The sequence below is a fragment of the Solea solea genome, chromosome 4 (assembly GCF_958295425.1).
Source record: "Solea solea chromosome 4, fSolSol10.1, whole genome shotgun sequence".
Classification (NCBI taxonomy): domain Eukaryota; kingdom Metazoa; phylum Chordata; class Actinopteri; order Pleuronectiformes; family Soleidae; genus Solea; species Solea solea.
Genome location: NC_081137.1, coordinates 18,276,229 through 18,290,188, shown reverse-complemented (window position 1 = coordinate 18,290,188; position 13,960 = coordinate 18,276,229). Strand labels below are relative to the sequence as shown.

At 42.7% G+C, this 13,960-nt stretch overlaps 1 protein-coding gene across 2 annotated transcripts in view; it reads left to right on the top strand.

The window, feature by feature from the left end:
• The window catches only part of ntm (neurotrimin), a 388,934-nt gene that overhangs the window by 255,686 nt on the left and 119,288 nt on the right, over window positions 1-13,960 (top strand). Inside the window, exon 1 of one of the 2 annotated variants that reach the window (XM_058627122.1) lies at window positions 13,325-13,387. The exons of the other annotated variant lie outside the window; for it this stretch is intronic. The gene's annotated coding sequence lies outside the window, so the exon portion shown is untranslated. Of the gene's footprint in view, window positions 1-13,324; window positions 13,388-13,960 lie in introns of those variants that run through there. 2 annotated transcript variants of the gene reach the window in all.

Below are 13,960 nucleotides of genomic sequence, written 5' to 3'. Positions count from 1 at the left end.
ACAATGTCATCTTTAATCCAATATACATACATGTATATATATATGTATATATATATATATATATATACTAAACATGTCTTATTATGTTTTATAGGAAAGTAACTTTTTTTTAAACCATCTGTCACTCCATCACCTGAGTGTCCAGCGAGAAGGGGGGGGGGGGGGGGTTTCAATTTAAAACAATAACCTTCAGCCGTGATGACATTTAGATTCCGAAACCGAAAGTGTGACCAGATGTTACGAACGGAGAGACAAAACACGAGAAAGGGCAGAGTCTGGACCGCTGACATTTCCCTTCAAACGAGACAAAGATGATTAAAGAAGGGACCACTTCCTGCTGATGGCACCGTCATTAAAAACATATGAAAGTTGACGTTGATCCCCGACAGACGTGACACCCAGGAGATATGGCTATTTATCTTCTTTCTTTTTTTGGCACTTCGATAGCAATGTTTGTGACTATGACAATACAGGTGAAAAAAACAAGGAGTAATCTTTAAGCAGCGCACAAAGCAGCCACTAGAGGGAAAAGTGCCCTCGAAGACCCCTGTGCTCTCTCCACGTTGAGTTCTGCTCGTGTGGGTTTACAATAATAATATAATATTTTGCCCGCATTCCCATCGTTTTTCGCTCGACAGAGCTTTGGCCCGGTTGTGTCGCCATAGTGATCATGTTTGGATTTTGGGGCGGAGCTGGCTGGAAAGGAATTGAGTCGTGGATCTTACTCAGGAGTGCAGGGACTAAGTGGTAAATGTGGGACTTCCATTATTGAATATGCTGGTGTTTTGGGTCGTTGCGGTGCGTTTGTCCCTGTCGGCCACCGTAGATGCCCCCTTATCAACACTCTCACACTTGAGCAGCTCCCAGACCCAGCCTGTTATTGTGTTGTTGTTTTTTAATCCTGTTTTGATTTGAATTTGCACATACCTTTTGGTTAGGAGGACTTTGCCTGGAAAGAAACAGCATCCTTACTGAAATATCGTCTGTTGCCTCATTAAAAACTCGAAAATCGCCTCCGATCGTGGCGACTTGCATGTCCAGCACAACCTACACGCGCTCTAACGACTGTTAGAATATATCACTACTGGATTTAGTAAAAGGCGCTCGTTTGATTTAAAGCCCCTCAACCCCAAACAGCTCCACTTTAATTAACCACTTAATCCTTGTGGGCTCCCTTGTCGAGCACCGCTGAAGGAACATCTGCCCCGACTCCTAGAGTCGAGAGTTAGCAGGCGGAGAGGATCTGACACACTGGCGCTGCCACCGCGGCACAATCCTTCACTCTCTCCCTGCTGTGACAGGCGCCGACATCTCAAAGTTAAGTCTTGAGGTCGGCTTTTAATCTCAGTGACCCCTCTGCTGTGGCACAAGACACAGGTAATGCGGCAGCTGTATCATCTTTAGATAAGAGAGAGAAATTGATGAGTAACCTAGAAGTGTCCCGGTTTTGCGAGCGTGTGTCCGCGTGCGAGAGCGTGTTGATGGATAGGTGCGGGTGTGTGGCCGAGCGGTGCCGACACACTCCCGTTATCATCCTGTTCCTACTTTCTTTCTTGGCAGTTCTTTGATTTTTACATCAGGTCCACAGCAGAGTGATCTGCAGAGCTTGTGGACAAAAAGCCGACGTGTGTGTGGGTTTTTTTTTTTATCCGTCAATAAATAGTCAACAAAAAATTCAGACAGTTCAGCGTCATGTGGGAAAAAAATATACTTTGATATGATCTTTTATTTGTTGCTGTTGTTGTTGTGGTTAGATCCAACTTTCCACATAAGGAAAAAAAAGTCCATAACAGAAGAAGACACATCACATAGACAGCAGTGTATAGGAACAACAGGTTACAGCCTATGGCTCTCTAAGAATTTACACTGCAACTTTAACCCTTTAACACCTAAGCCTCAAAATGCCCATTTTTCCAGAATAACTTTCAATATCTGTCAGTTATTTACAATTGACTGAATGTTAAGGTTTTATTTTTTTATTTGGTTATTACGGTTATTTCACTTGGCCTGTTTTTGCACATGGAGACAAAGACAAATGTTGTTTTAAATATGTTTTATACTGTTCAAATTCCATAATCTGGTGTTGCATGACTAAAGTGTTTGTTCTGAAATAAAACATTTATGTTTTTCTTTATTTTAAGTAGTTACAGCACCATTTTAACATACAGTAAATTGTAAATAACTGCCACATATTGAATGTCAAAGGACAATTTCTGGCAATTTTATGGTTAAAATAAGCAACAAAATCAAAGTCCTTGGTTTTAATTCATATACTAATAAAAAAAAAAACACATGCAATGCCACCCACTGTGAAAGTACAACTACAAATAGTGTCTGTGAAGAATTACACTCTCTGTTTTCGGTCTATTTATCTTGCTTTGCTTCTGTTGGCACGTCGCGTTTAGTGTTAATAATTTCTGCCGCAACTGGGCAGCGAGTTCCAGGGACACTGACTGGTTTCCCCTCAGTGTGTTTGCTGCAGGAGACAAAACAGCCAAATATATCATGGGGGGGGGCGGCGGCATTAATAGCACGCACGCAGTGTGACAGCCAAGGTGAAGAACCACACAGAGCAACAATTACCACAGATGTCTTTAATCAGCCTCGGCGGCTCAAAGTGCCGCAAAGACACCGACTCTCAGATTCAACGATAGTTAGAATATTCCCGTATCCAATGATTGCACGGTGAACATGAGACCATGTTTGGAGCTCTCTTCGAACATCAGTTCACTGTCTTTTTGAACACACGATACAAACAACATGCAATGCTGCAAGTTTCCTCTGCAACACCCAGATGCTGCTTGATTGCACGGACACAAATATGAGTGAAACACCACCACCACACACACACACACATTGAAATAAATTCTGCATGAAAAGACAACAGCTCCATAAATAAAGAGAACATGTGCGCGAAGCCATTAAAAACAGTGACAGTCTGTTTGGCCTTGTTTAAATTGGAGATCGCGAGGGAATAAAAGAGAGTTCCGTTTTAGCCGAAGTGTCTTTGAAGGGTTTGTGTGATTTAGTTGAAACAGACAGGCAAGCAAACAATTACATTTAATCAAAAAAATTAAATAAAGAAAAGAAAACTATTGAAAACAATACAGCTTCGCCTTTGTTTCGATGTTTTCCACGGGATGAAATATTTATTAAGAGGTCCAGAGTGCTGAGAAACATCAGCAGCCTCGTTCTCACACGAGTTCCCATCCAACTCGGAAAAAAGAGAGCAACCACTCTCTCTCAACTCTTTGCTAAAGTTCCAGTAAGAACTGCCCGTTATGAACATCTATCGCCGTCTACAGATTACTCTCTTTGAGTGCAAATGGGGGGGAAATTCCGGCTAAAATCCAGAGGCGCGCTTGATTCACATTTGCCTCTACCTCCAGAATAAATGGTCGGGAACAGTTTCAGCTCGTTAAAAACCACCGGCTTCCTAAATCCCGGGCCGTTCCTGAGAGAACGAGAGTAAAGTATAAGACCCGGCGTTATCCTTTTTAAAACGAGCTTATCATTACGGGAGATCTGATTGCGATGAAGCGCGTCATTAGCGGCTCTCTCTCTCTCGGGCTAATATTTTCGGGAGCCACAGCTATGATAATAATCGTTTCCACACGCCAGGCATGTGGTGACATTTCCCTCCTGAATATGCATGAAAACCCTCCACCGATATAAATAAATAATGAATAAATAAGTAAAGAAATAAATAAAACTTTGCACGTTTTCTTTGGTTAATGTATTATTAGTCACAGTAAGCTTCTCTCTCCCTGTAGGAAAAGCCGGCAGAAGAAGCTTGATTTTGTCAACGGGGAAAAAAAAAAAAAAAAAAGAAAAAAAACCCACATAATTAGATGTTTTCACCGCGCCCCGCCTTAAGCTGAGAATTTATAAAGCTGTACTGTAAAAAAAAAAAAATCTATAGCGCAGCAAAAAAAAGTGTTTATTAAAGTGTTTTTACTCAAGGGGAGCGGATTGTGTGTGTGTACATGTGTGTGTCTGAAAGCAGTTGTTGTATCCGTGTGTCTGGGAAAAAAAAAAAAAAAAAAACTGCTGAGATGAATAAACAAACAAACCCAACCCCACTGTCATTAATAATTACTGAGCTGCTCCCCTGCTCTCCAGATTATTAAGTCATTGAAGATAAAGTGCCTTTTTCATATTGTGCATTTATGCCCAATATTTCTTTGACCCCCTCGTGTGATTTAGGGGAGTCTATCGGCTCAAGTCTGTGGTGTTTTTTTTTTCCTTTTTTCTCCCCTCTCCTGACATCGCTCTGGGCGACCGTATCTGGTTGTTTACATGGCTGTGTTGCAGCGTGATATATGGCCTCCGATCCATTTCCCCTTCGCCACACAGCTATAATATGGAGGCTACGGACAAAATGAGACGCTTTCAAAAGTGCTGCTGCTGCTGCTGCTGCTGCTGCCTCCGTGAGGTGAGGTGAGGTGAGGTGTCGGTGGAGAGTGGGGAATGTGTTTTGTTCCCCACTTCCGAGGCGAGGATGCTGCGGTTTGATAGCCGGGTCTACAACGTGGCATAAGTGCACTTAACATGCCTCGCAGTCATTGATAAGGGGAGGGGGGCGCCCGCGCGATGAAGACCTCTTCAGTGGCATCAATCTCTTTATTAGAAAGTAATGGTCACTTCCACTAAACTGCGTCCAACACTGAAGGGCCACTTTGGTATTGATTGCTCCAGCTCTCCACCCAACCTCCTCCTCTTCCTCCTCCTCCTCCCCCCGATTAGGATCTTGGCAAACGCTCGGTTTTTTCGGTGAGTGCCGGGGATGAGGGGTGGCACGGAGTGCGAGCCTCCAGGTGCGATTGTCCTCTGATTCGGCGCCAATTTGAAACCTCTCCCGGACCGCAAGCAGCTGTCTGCGCGAGGCCACTCAACCGCGGTGCCGCTCCCACAGCTGCTATCGCCGCTGTTTGTTGACTCTTAATTATTGTTTTCCTCCGAAGAGCCCAAACCCCGAGTCAAGTGCTGCCTGTCCGCACATCTGTAAGTGCTGCAGCACAATTACACAGAAATGCAGTCACTTGCATACAATAGGGAAATCTCGCCCTAAAAAAAATAAATACATTTGTTCTATTTCCCCCCCCCCCCACACGTCTCTCTCCGGAGATCCAATTATGCTTTGAGTTGAATTCCGCGGTGTGTGTGATTAATGTGCGATCATTTATCACGCGTTGCAAATCATCAAGGGTTTTCTTTCGCCACTTGATCACACGCAGTAACGTCGACGTCTGAACTCCTTGCCGAGGTCCCCGCGACTGCCGCCGCCGTCCGCAGAGTGATATGTCGTCAACGCTCGCGACTAAGACCTCATTACCTGAGCCTCCCCTCGTGGACACGGCGAGCCTTAAAGACGGAGGATGGCCATCTGGAAGTCATCAGGAGGGATCACAGTGCAGAGCAGCAGAGATAACGCTTTAACTCGCTGTCCAGAAAGCCAGCGTGATCCATTTCATGCACATCTGGCCTGTGCCTCACAGCTGCGCTGTGAAAGGTATCGCCTGCTGGGGCTGATTGGTTGTTGTGGTGTGATGCTGGATTGGATTTGTTCCCGATATTCTTCTCAGACTCAGCTGCGTACACGCATTTCTGTCTAGACGGTCGTAAAAAAACAACAACAACTTCCGTTTTGCTTTTGCTTCGCTGCCAGAACGTCGTTTAGTCCTCGACATTAAAATTGAGTTGATGAAAATGACAAAGCACCTATTGCTGTATATTAACAGTCTGTGAATCACTGTTGTGATGCCAGACTGCCATCCCAAATTGGGGCTTTTGTTGTGTAAAATCGTAATTGATAATCTTGCAGAGGGAAGGTCGGTGAGAACATTTGTTAGAAACACTGATGAATGGTCTGTGTTTCTCACTAATCCTTCGAAACCCATTCACACGCTGTCGGCGTGGGGGTTGAGTGTCTTGCCCGAGGACGGTTTTTACAACAAACATTAACTTTCTGAAGGTGCACGGGAGAAAAGATCAGTATGCACTCTAAATGAAGGCAGACATTTACACTGTGTGCTTAAGATTTACGTGGAAAAAAGTGCAGGGCCAATGTATTTCTTTGATTGCAGACCATGTGCCGAAGCATTGCATTACTTTCTTCTTACGACAACTTAACCCTAAGTACTCACGCGGCACGGATCTGTGGTTGCCATGGGAATAATGCGCAATCCTTATATGGACGTCCAGGCTTTTCATGTGTTGTTGAGTCAAGGTAATGAATGATTTTATGTCACAACGATATAAAGTGGCGATAACTGTGCAAGAGTCACAAAATTAGACAGTTTTTCTCTTCTTTTTGTTCATAAAAAACAAGCCAAGCAAATTTTGAACTGACGTATTTCCAAAATTCTATCTGATTTTAAACATTTACTAGCACTTTTTGGGGGCCACACGGTGGTGTAGTGGTTAGCACTCTCGCCTTGCAGCGAGAAGACCTGGGTTCGAGCCCCGGTTGGGACAAGGGCCTTTCTGCATGGAGTTTGCATGTTCTCCCCGTGGGCGTCGGTTCTCTCCGGGTTCTCCGGCTTCCTCCCGCAGTCCAAAAACATGCAATGTGGGGATTAGGGAAATTGGACACTCTAAATTGACCGTGAGTGTGAGAGTGAATGGTTGTTTGTCTCTATCTGTGTGTGGCCCTGTGATGGACTGGCGAACTGTCCAGGGTGTACCCCGCCTATCGCCCGATGTAGCTGAGATTGGCACGGCGCGACCCTCTGGCAGAGGATAAAGCGGTAGATGATGACTGACTGACTAGCACTTTTTGCTCAGGTGTGTTTCTGTAGTTGGTGAAAATGAAGATTGAAAAAAAGGATATAAGACACTCTATATTGCACATTGTTATAGCCTCTGTATATTGTTTAAACATAGTCATGGGGGGGGGAAAAGCAGCCTAAATGCTCTGTGTTGTAAGGGTTAGGCAGAAGTGATTGTGCAGTTGGATACAGGTAAACAGAACCAAATGTTTGTATGTCATGTTTTGGTAAATTGAATATTAGGGCCAAAACATTAGCTCTTTTCCACCTATGGTCCCAGCTCGCCTACAGTTCTAAAGTTCTGCATTGTTCGACTTGACTGTCAATTCTGGCAACAGACTCTATTTGAATAAGTTCATGTTTTTTCAGAATAAAAGCTCTGTCAACTCGATATGACTCTGCCGGGCCAGATACTGATGCCAGCGGGCCAGTTTTGGCCCACGGGCCACAAATTGCTGACCACTGAGAAGCCCAAAAAGGTGTTTCTGTGCAGACCCATGCACGTGTCTGTGTCTACTCTAAGCAGGAGCACGTTTGCATGCGTGGAAGGACTTTTCATATGAATGGAGCCACTGGTGCGATTACATGAATACACGCGTGCAACAATCTTTGGACACAGAAGATAAAAATGTGACATTTGCGACATAAAAAAAACGCAGAATGGAACGGTGCCAACATGTTGATGGGAAACAGAATGCCAGCGTATGTCAGAACAATATGTCTCCGTGACGACCTTGCAGCACAAAGGACAATATTGTGCTGTTGATTCTTAGGTTCAGACGAGGTCAGTTCAAAAACAAACAAAAAGATTTTTTTTTTTTTACAGTTTATTTGATAATATAAGCTTGACTTCGGGGCCTCTCAGTTGTTGTGGAGATGGTTCAGCTGTCTGCGGATGCCACGCAATCGCTGACAGAGTCACTGACCGAGATTAAATGGAAGCTCAAGGAGGACACATCTCGCGCTCGCCAGAATATGGCAACTGAGAAATCGCCATGGTAATGACCTGCAGGTGAAGACAATGGGACGTTCTCTTTGAGGCAAAGATTGTTTGTTCAAAACACAATGGACAAGGTCAACAGTGATGTGTCACACTCGGTTGGTGTATGTTCCAGCGTCGGTTTGGAGGTTTGGAGAGCCGCATCGCACCACACAAGGCGGAAGCTGCATGCTGAGCATTTCTGTGGGAACGTTAATTGATGTCTTGACGAAAACTACGAAACCGCTGACATCTGCAGGTCACTTCTTTGTGTTGGCTTGACAGTGTGTTTGTTGTTTATGATGACTGTAAACTCCAGAGTGCACAGTGCACAGTCACCAGATAACACGAGCGAACCAGGATTCAGCCACACTTTCAATCGAGACCCTAACTCCTGTCGGATGTTCTCCTCAAACGCTGCACAACACCCTTTAGAAGAAGAAAAAGAAGAAGAAAAAGAAGAAGAAGAAGACAGAGCTGTGACCCCAAAACTTTAAAATGTAATTTCTTTTTCTCCTGTGATCCTGTCCACTGCAGTTTTAAAGGTCCGGCATGTAAGAATGACTGAATGGTGACTCCAGATTGACCTCTCACCCACTCCATTCGCCAAGTGTCCGGGAACGTTGTCTTCTTGCTTCATTTACAGCAACGTGGGCTGAAGTGTTTGGCCCAAGGACACGTCCGCTTACCCACCGCTGCGGTTTTTAACCACAGTGCATTTTGTAACAAGGAAACATGAGTTGAACTCATTTCCATTATCATTTGTTAAACTCAATGAAATGTGTACACTGGAAACATCTTGATTCACAATTCACTAAACTAAACCGACTCGCGCTTTCACGTGCGCTATGTTTGACAGCTCAGCAACATTAGCGCCCGTTTGGGCTCTCATTCGTTGCTCTTGTTGGGAGCACACCTTTTCTTATCGTCTATTTTACGCTATTTAACATTTAAATAATCCGAAATTTGGACATTTGTGAATCTAGGAATGGATGTAAATAAATATGAGTCGAGTTGTTTGGCCTTGGTGACAGTCTTTTCAGTCTAAATCAAGTTTTAAAAATAATTTGCTTCACATCCAGTGATGCAGATAAACACTGGAATCTCTTCTTGAAATACAGTGCAGTACGTGCACATGTGCAGCGCCAGTACCCTGACGGCTGTTGTGCCGACAGATGCTGTGAACGCTGAAGAGCCGCTCCCAGTCGTGTCAGTCTAAATGGTTTCCATGAGGCAATTTCACTGTCCACTTTACCCCCCCCGCGCTGACGGCGCTTTGTGATCTGCTCTTTTTGTTTACCGCCGCCGCTTGATTGACGTGCGCTAATGGCGTTCATTAAACTGATATGCTATGTTATGGAGAGCTGATGAGGCAGTTGGCGTCGTGACACGCTAAACGCTGATGATATTCATCTGTCAGTCTTGGTGACGAACACTCCTCCTGTCACTCTTTTTTACTCTGTCGTTCCTTTCAATTAATGACATGAATTAACGCCGGGGATCTGTAGGTTTTTGTCAGGATCGCAAACCAAGAGATGAAAATCGTGGTGGAGAAACTAAAAAAAAGTGTGAAGGTGTTCTTATTCTCTACTTCACATCAGGTCATTCCAGATCGCCGTCCAGAGTCACGAGATGCCAGTCACTCTGCTCAAGGACATAATGACTTCCCTAAAGCACTGGCACGAGAGCAACGTTTTAACGCCTTCGCTCAGCGTTTCCCCCGTTGTCCTCTGAATTAAAACACCCAATTAGACCTGTGCAATTACCATTTATTTAGCTCATCATCATCAAGTATAGACAGGGTGTTGTTTTCACCCTTGTTGTCTGCGTTGACTTAATTAAATTTTGGACTCGTTATTGTTATAATGATTATTGTTATTATTATCAGTTCCTATTGCTAAGTCAAATGATTTGCTGTTTTTCATGTGGTCAATTCACAAAGAATTGGCTGACCTGGATTTCTTTACACAGCGGCTCAAAATCTGGTCTTTATTTTTATTTATTTTTAACTGAACAAAGAGGCTCCTTCAAAGTCATTAGTGACATCAGTGGGTGAAAAGCAGTAATGGCTTCGCCAGATAGTGAGGATTTCTCAATAAATATAAAGGGTTAAGAAACAAATCAAATGCCCTGTGAATATATAATAAGTGTACTCCACCTTTTGGGGCAGACGAGTGCACTGGAAAAAAAAAATCTTAGCAAAAGTTTTGCTAGGCATTTGTTAAAAAGGAGAACCCCAATGGAGGAAGTTCATCTAAGAAAAAAAACAGCTATACAAAAGGTTATTGTGTAGCTTCAAGTGCTGTATATAGACATTGAAAGCTACCTGGATTCATGTTTATTTATTTATTTTTTTGTATTTTTTTTTTTTTCCTTTAACACCTAAGTCTTTAAAATGGCCAGAAAATGTCCTGTATCTTAGTGATTGTGCCCATTTTTCCAGAATAACTCTATATCAATCAATATCTATATAACACTGTAGTTGTACCCCCTCCTATTTATTTATTTTTATTATTATTTTCTTATTTATTTAATTATTTATTTATTTATTTGTTTAATTAATTAATTATTTTCAATCATTGGTGTTTTTTTTTTATTTTACTCATAAGTACATGTATGTATGACTGTTTATTCTGTATGAATGTATGTGTATGTCATGTTGTACCTGCACTAACCACTGTGGTAAACTTTACCATAACCTCATCGGGAAGTGGGGGGTGGGCATTGGGAGGGTATGGGGGTTCTCAGCTTCCAGAAACCGTTGGAATTTTTCCGACAGCACAAACCATCGCGTAGTTATGGTCATGCATTTCCTTTTTATGTCTGTTTAACATGTTTTTTAAAAACAAATCTCATTGCTGCAGCCGGAACCAGGCCTGATGCGCATGAGCTCAAAAAAAAGCAGAGAGACTATGAGCGGAGGGAAAGAAAAAAAGAGCAGTTATTTATACGTGTCGAGGTGATGTCGTCGGTAAAATCCCCTCATTAATCAACTAAGTATTTGTTGTGTGTGCTCGTGACTGATTGACTTCATGTTTTTTAACACGGGGGAACAGTAGGTGTCACCACATGGTGCTTTACCCCACTCATCCATTTACTGAATGTCACCCAGGTGACATGGAGAACACTGCAGACACACTGCAGTGTGTGTTTCCAGTATTACTCATGTCGTGGGGACTTATGGGGACAAAAAGCATGTCCCACGTAACGTACATTATTACATTCTGAGGTGAAGACACATTGTATGGTTGTAGGAAATGAATGCAAGTCAATGTAATGTCCTCTGAAGTCATGGAAACCAGATTGTGTGTGGGTGTGTACTTGCATTTATATCTTTGTGAGGTCCAAAAACATATCTTATAAGGACATTGTATCTGGGCCCCACAACGTTAGAGATCCTTTTCAGGGTTAAGACCAGGTTTTAGGTTAATGTTGGGTAAGGGGCTCGGGAATTCAAACAAAAAAACAAGTTTGTGTGTGTGTGTGTGAGTTAGTGTGGAGGTGCAGCATAGAGTGTGAGTTGCAGCGCTCTGATGTGACTTCTCAGAAGGAAACGTGCCGCAGCCTGCAGGCTCGTTGTTCTGGATGGTGACATCTCGTTCTTAGCTCTTCAAGATCTGGACTTATAACAAAGCTCGGATGCTGTCAAGCCTGAAGCACACCCACTTCCTCAAGCTCATGGCACACTGCTGTAGAGCTGGAGGGCGGGAAGAAAGCGAAATCTCGCATTGTATGGAATGTAGTGTGGATAAAACAATCACAGCAAAGTAAATATGACATGTTTTCACATGCTGAGTCTGCAGTTAGGAGAACATGTGATAGTTTTCTACCAAATGATGCACCTGTAGGGGGGAGGGAAATTGTCAGTGTGTTTTGAAGTCAGGAAATGCCTTGTATTCCACTCAGTAATGAATGCAGGTTGTCATATTCCGCTCCGTATAATGGATTTTGACACTTATTGGCCAGGCAGAGTTTATTGAGAGAGGGAAAAAGTTGATCTAGCAACTTGGGAGTCAACCATAGTTCCACTTATTATAACTTATAAATCCCACTTTGAGGATAGATATACAGATTATTCAGATTATAATGAAGAAGGAAAGAATGTGGCATAACATGAGAACATTTCAAATCATACAGCATACTCAGGAGTAATATAGCTATAATTCCAGCTCCTGTAACTCACAGGTGTATGACTTCATTACCTGCACTCCATACTCTGACAAGCTGAAAAGCAAATCATTGGTTTCTGGAAATCCCCGGCGAGTGTGGGGTTCAAATGAGTGTGGGCAGAAGTGGTTGTGGCTCACAGAACTGAATGATTTCATGACTTTTTTTTTTCCCCTCAGTGGGTCAGTCTTATATAGGTATATGTCGTGTTATGAGTGGGACGAGACTATAGGAGGCTGGTGGTGACAGTTAGAGAGCCTGCCGTAATTAGGCAAGGCATTTATTTTTGTTTGAGAAGCAGTCACTCCGTCCATATTTTATTCCCCCTGGCATTTTTAATAGGGACCAATAATAGAAACATCATCTCCTCGAGTATGCAGTGTATTGATTCATTCATTCATTCATTGTCTACCACTTCATCCTCTATCCTCATTGGTGGGGTACACCTTGGACAGGTCACCAGTTTGTCACACAGTAAACATATGGAGAGGAACAGCCATTTACTATCAGTCAGACCTGCATGTTTTTGGACAAAAAAACCCATGTGCACATAAGGAGGACATGCAAACTCCACACAGACCTTCTTACTGTGAGGCAATAATGCTAGCCACTAAGCCCGCTGCGTTGCAGTCATATGCACAAAGGCCCTTTAAAAAATTACTAGGGGATTGTTAGAACCTTTAGAGAACGTTCTCTAAAGGTTGTATAAAGGTAGTGATAAAAATGGTCACAGGAATGTTCTTGGAACCTTTAGAGAACATTCTCTAAAGGTTGTATGAAGGTTGTGACAAAGTAACATTCTGGGAACCAAATGTGCAACCAAAAACTAACGTTAGGGGAACGTTAGGAAAACTTTCCGTGGCAACCACAGGGAAAACTTTTGGTTTTTTAACAACCAAAAGTTATAAAATATTAGCTGGGTTTAATGTCCCAACTTACCAAGGTGAACACAGTGAAAAGGTGGGAAAAAATACACAAAAATAGCAAAAAATGTATATTTATAAAATATATCTATATACAAGAAAGTAAAGAACAGTTCTCCAGTAACTCTTAACGTAAGCAACAAACAAAAATTCAACGTTGAGCTTGCAAATGCAGGTGTTACCTTCTCCATAACCAACCCATACACTTCTCCATGAGGCTCTTACAGTAGCAGCCCTTTTTAAACCTCTTGCCCCGCCCCTCAGGTTTAAAAATAAATAAAAAGTAGTTTAGTAGTTTAAGGCCTCTTACTCGGTCACAATACTACGATAAAATCATGTCAGCTAACTTTAATTTTGCCCGTCTCATACATCTCTGTTGTGTGGGTATATATATGACTGAAATTAGGAAAAATAAAATAACGCTGGTCACATGACTACCACAAAGCCTGCGAATTTACGCTATTTAAATGCGGAAGTGGAAAAGACTGTTTGACAGACTGACGGGAGGAGGCGGTGGAATGTGAGTGGTGTACGTGCTTTAACAGCGAGTAAGTGAAAATGTCCGCAATTGTTGGAAGGCTGAACTCCAGAGTGTGCACCCAAAGTTGTCGCCCAAATAATTATTGCGGAGAGTGGGTTGTGGCACGAGTTAAGCGAGAGTGAGAGAGTGAGAGAGGGGGACGTGGTGCGTTTGCGTGTGTGTGTGCGCGCGCGCGCGCGCTCTACAGCGGCTGTGTCAGCTGTTCAGTCAGTGACGGGGCGGAGGGAGCGGCTCCGTCTCAATATCTGATAAAAAAAATGAGGATAAAAGAAAGAACAAACTCGGAATTCAGATATATGATATTGTTTCAAGTGCTGGTCTTAAAATGGAAAAGGGTTCAGTGTGAGAATGTGCTTTAACATGGCAATAAACAAGGAACACATTGTTATGAAGTGCAGCCTATACATGTGTAACCATGGTTACGGTTTATGATATTATATTAACTTATGATGCCCTTTTTCAGTTGCACATGATTATAAATTAAGTTAATATCTTATATGGTATTAAATATAATGATGTGCATTGCATATTATATAGGACATATTAATTTAATTTTTGAGTAGTAAAATTATTTATATAT